This window comes from Nannospalax galili, unplaced genomic scaffold (genome assembly GCF_000622305.1).
Source record: "Nannospalax galili isolate Female #2095 unplaced genomic scaffold, S.galili_v1.0 scaffold803, whole genome shotgun sequence".
In the NCBI taxonomy this organism is placed as follows: domain Eukaryota; kingdom Metazoa; phylum Chordata; class Mammalia; order Rodentia; family Spalacidae; genus Nannospalax; species Nannospalax galili.
In genome coordinates this window covers 1,923,134-1,930,455 of record NW_008349354.1, presented here as the reverse complement: position 1 = coordinate 1,930,455, position 7,322 = coordinate 1,923,134, and the positions used below count along the sequence as shown (strand labels likewise).

Below are 7,322 nucleotides of genomic sequence, written 5' to 3'. Positions count from 1 at the left end.
TTTTGGGAGGGAGGGGAAGGGAGGTTGGGAGGGAGGGGAAGGGAGGTTGGGAGGGAGGGGAAGGGATGCGGGATGGAGGGATGGGAGAGAGAGAGAGAGAGAGAGAGGGAGAGAAATTAAAAAGTAAAAAGGTGGGGAACTGGACCCCTTGACTACTTTCTTTGCCACTAATTTCTTCACACATATAAAATAAGCCTGTTCTAGACAGCTTTAGTTGTCAACTTGACCCATCTGGGAAGAATGAACCTCACCTGGGGAACTTCCTCTATCAGATTGGCCTGTGGGCTGGTCTGTGAGGCAACTTCTTGATTGATGAGTGATGTGGGAAGGCTCAGCACATTGTGGGTGGTGCCACCCCTGGGCAGGTGGTCCTAGGTTGTATAAGAAAGTAGGCCTAGCATAGGCCAGGGGAGCAAACCGGTCAGCAGCACTCCTCGGTGGTCTCCACTTCAGTTCCTGCCTCCAGGTTCCTGCCCTGGGTCTCCTCAGGTATGAACTGTGATCCAGATGTGTAAGCCAAGTAAACCATTTCCTCCCCAGTGCTGGGATGAAAGGTGTGTGCCACCTGTGCTGTCACGTTTCCTTCTAAGAACTTAAGTCATTCAACAACATAAGCATGTCTACTCTGAGTGGCTTCCTTCCTCCTAGTTTATCTACAGAGTGACAACTGACTCAACTATCTCATGCTCTCTTCCATAAACTTACAGAGAAAAATTTTCTGACGTCTTTGGTTCACGTGCCATCTGTTAACCCTGGATGTGATCCAAGCAGAAAATCTGAGTTCATACTTTAAAAAAAGAATTCTACACTTTCCAGCTGCAGTTTTCGCAAATCTTAAAAATACCACTACTCTAAAAACAAGCAGAAGCTGTGACTGTGAAGAGAGGAGACAAACTGGGTCATAGGTCATGCCATCTTACCCATCTGTGTTTGGGAGTTTGGGTCTAAAACTGAACAGAATATTCCTTGACTAGGCAATGGCTTGGCTTAATGAGCAGAAGGTAATTTACAAGCATCTGTTCAACAAAGTAGGGGATGTGGGGGAGGGATGTCCACTACAGGTGAACCAAGGTCCTTCGGTAGGAAGATGTTGCTTAGAGGAAAACAAATAGCCACAGAGTTCATCTGGTATTACTGACAAAATCTACCATCACAGCCTCAGCCTGCATGGTGGCATACACACCTTTCATTCCAGCACTCGGGAGGCAGAAGCAGGAGCATCTCGGTGAGATTGAGGTCAACCTGGTCTACATAGTGAGTTCCAGGCCAGCTGGGGCTACAGAAAGACCCTGTCTCAAAAAAATAAATTTAACTCATATAACCATTTTCACTGAGTCACTGAGTATTTAGTTTAAATAAAATGTTATTTCATCCTCTCTCTCTCTCTCTCTCTCTCTCTCTCTCTCTCTCTCTCTCTCTCTCTCTCTCCCTTTCACATATAAGAAAGTTAAGGCCCTGAAACATTAAATGGAACAACAATACTGACTTTGGAATTTATTGAAAGAATGCAGATTGAGACATAAACATAGAATTGAGACTCAGAAAAGGATGGTCCTCAACCCACAACCATGATATGGTCCTGATAAAGAACCCAGGTGGGGGCTGGGAAGTAAGTAATTGGCTTTTTCCATATTTTTTAATTGAGCTATATATCTCTTCCCCTGCTCCCGCAAAAGGATTCAAAATGTTGGTGATTCCCCAACACAGGGCTCAGCTACCGGCAGCAAAAATAAATAATAAATGTTGACAATATATGACCTTCAAGGGGCTAGCAGCAAAATTTGAAATGACTACTGGATTGAAGTTGTTTTCGTTATTAACTCTGACCTAGCTATCTTTCCTTCAAGATCCCAAGTCCTAGGTGATACATCAACAGTTGAACCTCTACACCTAAGGCTAATGGAACATAGCAGAACAAGGGGTAAAGAGAAAATTAACATACCCCTCAACTCTCACCAGTAAAGCTTTCCTATACAACAGAGCGTGATGCACACAGAAGGCCACAACTGGCCAAGTTTTAAAGAATAAAAGACTGCAGAGCATGTATACTTGGATGGGCCTCCTATATTGAACCTCACCGGCCCACAACTCAGGGGCCATTACGAAAGAGATTGTGGAAAGACTGGAAGAGCAAGGACTGGTTCGTGAACACAGGAAAGAAGAGGCTTTCAAGCCACTGGAAGCCTGCACATGTGAACTTGTGGCAGTGGTGGCATCGACCACAGGAGCCATGTCAACTCAATTAAACAAGGGCCCAGAAGGGAAGAGAGAAATGGGTGATGGGCTGTCCCTAGATTGAGAACTACTGGAGACTGATTAATACTAAGGGAGACTATGCCTTATATATGATTTCTAGATGGACTGACTAGACTCCAATGGACGAATTTACACTGAAGGACATTTGGGTACAAATGCCTGACGAGATGGGACTTAATGTGTATAACAGAATACATGAGATCCAGTGAGGGAAACTGGGGGGCACAGATGGAGGAGGGGGCCTAAATTTGATTAAGAACTGTTGTATAAAACTACAAAACCTCAATAATTTTTTAAAAAGAAATAGACATTAAGCACTTAGCATATCACTGGCAATGTGTTAGGATCTGGGGACAGAAAGTGATTAGAAAGTTGTGGTTTCCTTGTAGGCTTTATGACTGGTAAAGACACATTGAACAATAATCACAAAAATGAGTATGCTATTGCAAATTATGTAACATTTGACTATTTCCAAGAAGGAATAGAGTCTCAATGAAATATTATAATAGGAAGCTATGAATTCCATCTTGGAAATGCTTCTCTGGGAAGTGGCATTTAAGCTTAGAAGAGCTAAGAACAAAGGGGAAAAATTAATTGATTTAAAAAGAAGCAAGACAGTTCAGTGTCCCAACAAACTGCCCTTAGTGTCCACACAGAAAGTCCCTCGAAACTACAATATGTCGGATAAATAATTTTCAATGGGAGAAAAAGGAAAGGAGTTACTTGAGGGAAAGAGTTCATAGTTTGAAGGTTTTTGTTAAGGCTTGAAAATCAATATAAAAGAGCAAAGCAACGTCAAGTGTCCCATTCGGTCTGAAAGGAAAAGAGAAACTGCAGCCAAGGGTCAAAGGAGCTCTTAACAGTTATGAAGGCAATTAGATTAATATATTCAATCATGTATTTGGCAAGCCATCGTAACTGTCATCTAGCAGGTGCTAGGGTGTAGGGGACAGAAGCAAATAGAGTAAATACAGCACTGTACCTCATACACCAGCTTGCAAAAAAAGCAGGACCAATACATGACTCAGTGTGACAACTGACATCAAAGACAATAAAGTGAAATGCCCTGATGACCTGCAGAAGGGGGATGGAAACTATCTAGGGGCAGTTTGAAAGGTTTTTCAGGTAATAAAAGGAACATCATAAGAAAGCAACGACCTAATTACTAACTACAGATCTGGACATGATAGGTGATAAGTGCAAGTGTTAAGTAATGACTAAGAAATACCAACGTATCTGGCATAATAATGTTTGAAAAATTAACTTGCCCATTTGTTCCACTGACCTCCTGCCACACCATTATCCTCTTAAAAAAAGAGTTATCATGTGGCCTCTCAGAAATGTTGTGATTTTTCAAAATACACAACTGTCCCTCCCCTCTGATGGACACTGAACTGCTTTCCCCAGCCATACTCAAATGACTGACAGAGAGAATTTTATTATTGCTGTATTTTCCAAATTTCTATGACAGCAGCTGCTCCAGAGCAGGGTTTGTATTAAATAACCAAAACTAATTTGGATTAATTTATTTGTGTTAAATTTCCCTATTTGCTCTTTTCATAATAGCTAAGCGATGGAAGCAACCTAAGTGTCCCTCAATTGATGAGTGGATAATGAAAATGTGGTTCATTTATATGATGGAGTTTTATTCAGCAGTAAAGAAAGATGAAATCATGAAATTTGCAGGTAAATGGATAGAACTAGAAACTGTTATACTAAGTGAAGTAACACAGACTCAGAAAAAAAAACATTATATGTTCTCCCTCATAGGTGGATCCTAGAACCAGACTCGGATAAATAAGTATGCAACCAGACATAACTACAGGAACCAGGATAATGGAAAGGAAACAGGGAGGTAAAGGAAAAGAAAGAACCTGAAAGAGAAGAACAGTGGGAAACAGGCCTTAATAAGAGAGATATGGATAAAAATTGGGCTAGTTTAGGGGAGGCGGGAGGGAAGGGTATACAAGGAACCTAGGGGATAAAGGGAAAGAAGGAGCTCAAGAGAGGTAGGACCATAGGAGAAGGGTATTAGTAAGGGAGAAAAGGGGAAAATGGAGGCATCTTAAGTGGGAAAACCGTGATGGAGGGGCGAGACAATGTGAGAGATAAACAATGCCTAGCTAGTTTTGAAAACCAGAGAGAACCATATTACCCCTACACCCTACTGACAAATTATATATAGCAGATCAAGAAATGCATGTCTATGTAAGGTTTATCTGAGAACAATTGGTCTTTGCCCAAGATTTATCTACATGACACACAGTAATTAAAAATACCAGACTGGTGGAACTAACCTTCTTGGGTGTTTAACAGACATACTTTGAGGTCTATAATAATTTGGTCAGAGGGACATAAAGGACACTTTTGCTCCTAGCCTTCCTGGGTCGACTAGTTCTGGGGGACTATGAGCACCTCTCAAAATGTCCGATAATGGTGGTGGGTCACCTGTCCTCTTGATCAAGGAGACTGAGGAGACCCCACCAGATGGACTTGAACCAGTGTCCAGTCTATAAAGAGAAGGGTCAACACAGAGGAATCATTTCCTCCATGCTTCCAAGCAAAGCCAACCACGTTTGAGCAGGACCTTTGATTTATCTTCATATAGGCGGAACTGGTAAAAGAAAGGAGCCAGGGACTCCTCCCAAGCCCATGTGATCCCTGAGGAACAAACCCTCAAATGACCTTAAGAGTAAAAATAAATCAGTTTTATCTGAACCAACTCTATGGCCTTAAACACCCAAAAGGAAAGTATAACCAAAGATTAAATGGGCCAATATAATTTCATAAGAGTCCATATGTATAGCTAAAGACTACATAACAAGCAACAATGCCAGACAGGCGGTACCTTCTTTTGAGTTGTTGGCCAGGGTGACCAAAGGGATTCCCAGATAGTAACCCAGAAGAGAACTGGGAAAATGAACAGAAGACCCCAATCTTATCCAAAGGAATCTTGACAACTGATTACTGCTAGATGAGGAAGAGCTGACCCTAAAACAAAGACCTCTAGATAGGCTGACTAGATTCACCAGAAGGGCAAGTAGTGGGGAATGGCTGGGGGTGCCGACAACACAGCAGACAGTAGCAGGGATATCAGAGTATAAGGGTTCTAGTTTGGGGAGGGAGGCTATAGGAGGGTGCTATCTTGGAAGTGGATGTTAAAAAATTAAAAATAATAATAATTCTTCAAAGCATAAAAATTTGCTCCTTGCTGGGCCTGGTGGTGCATACCTTTAATCCCAGCACTTGGGAGGCAGAGGCAGGCAGATCTCTGTGAGTTCAAGGCCAGCCTGGTCTACATAGTGAGTTCCAGGACAGCTGGGGCAACAGGGAGACCCTGTCTCAAAAAGACAAAAAAAATGCTTCTTAATAATTAGTAGATGTGAAAAACATTACCATTGAAATCTACGTGATGACTTCACATCCATGCTCAGATGCCAAGGAGCTCAGAAAGTAACCAACTGTGACTAGTAATAATCAAATATATAGAGATTAGAAATGCATGTGCATCTTAGTGACAATTGTTAAAAGTGAATTTTTCTGTATGAACCTGTATTTTAATAATGAAATAGAGATCTTTTTTAAAGTTTAAAACCTCATTTAATTTTATGTCTTATAGGGTTTATACTGAGTACAATATTGTATAACTGTATTAATTCAATGGTAAACCTAAAATTTACAGCCAATTTTGAAACAGATGCATCTTAGCTCTGGAAATTGTTATTGGATGTGTCAAGGCTGTTGTAATGAAATGCTTCTTCTCATCATGTGGTTATTAAATAAATAATTTTTAAAACACTCACAGATAAGAGACAAGGGAAGAACTGAGGATGAAGTCGCTGAATGATGTTATAGTTTATGAAATTATTTGCCTACTTTATAACCAATTATCAGACAGGAGTACATCTTGATTGTTGATTCTGCATTTTCATCCAATTATTAAGTAAATTTTAAAGTGATCCGAGAGATCTTTGAAGAGCCTCCAAAACTCTGCAATTTACAGAGGCAAATATTTCAAGGACCAATGCCTAACTGGCTAAGAAAACACCTTTGTTCTGAAAGGCAAGAAGCTACTATGTTCCCTGAGACCAGTGCTCTACAAAATGGGCTGTAAGGACACTTTAGAAGTTTAGAAATCAATCGGAATGACTGAGTAGGATATAGTAAGAAAGAGTTGAACTTCAGTCTACCTTTGTTTTTATTTTTAAAATATAAGATAGAAATTAGGGTGTGCGAATATTTAATATAATTTGGTGGTATTATATTGTGTCTTTTGTATTAAAGGTATGTATTTGAAAAAAATATTTTTCAACATAGTGTTGAGATATGTAAAAGTATGAAGATCACTGCTTTAGAGTTTATTAAGTATTCCTAGAAAAACTTAGGAAAATGGGAAGCTATGCTTTATGTATATTTACTATGTACCAAGTGACAGAAAAACACTTTTAATCTCCTTGAATTTCCATAATAGCCCAGTGAAATCAACATTATTATTCTTGATGCACAGTTAGGAAATAAAATCTCAAAGAAGTGAGGTATCCAGCTCTGGGTCACAGACCTGGCAATGTTGGTGATGGGTTTTAAATCCTTGTCTATTGTCAAATTTCATTCCCTTTTCCTTTTACCACAACATCTAAAGAGCTTCCAGCTGTGAAAGAAACATTTACTAGAGAGCCAACCCATCAGAAACCATCTGTGGGAAACCCTTCCTCTGTAACTAATTTGGATGGCAGGATATCCTTAAAATGCCTACCAAAGTCCACACAAAATGGTGTAAACTGTAAGGTACTATGTTATTCATAACTGTTGTTCTTATCTATAGCCCTGTTCAACAAAGAAAATAAGCCCCAGATATTTTGGTAGATATTTTATATGTGGTGCGGGAGGTGGGGGGGGGGGCAAGAGGTTAAGGTACAGGGGAGAGACAGCAAAAAGTTAGATAAGCCCTAAAAAAGCTCAGAAGCGCATAAATAATAGATATTCTGGGGGCTGGAGAGAAGGCTCAGCAGTTAAGAACACTGGTTGTTCTTGCAGAAGACCCGGGTTGGAATCCCAGCACCCACATG

General features: G+C 40.4%; 1 protein-coding gene across 1 annotated transcript in view; it reads right to left on the bottom strand.

The window, feature by feature from the left end:
- Opn5 (opsin 5) overlaps positions 1-7,322 on the bottom strand; it is a 50,579-nt gene that overhangs the window by 28,421 nt on the left and 14,836 nt on the right. The gene's annotated exons all lie outside the window — the stretch shown is intronic.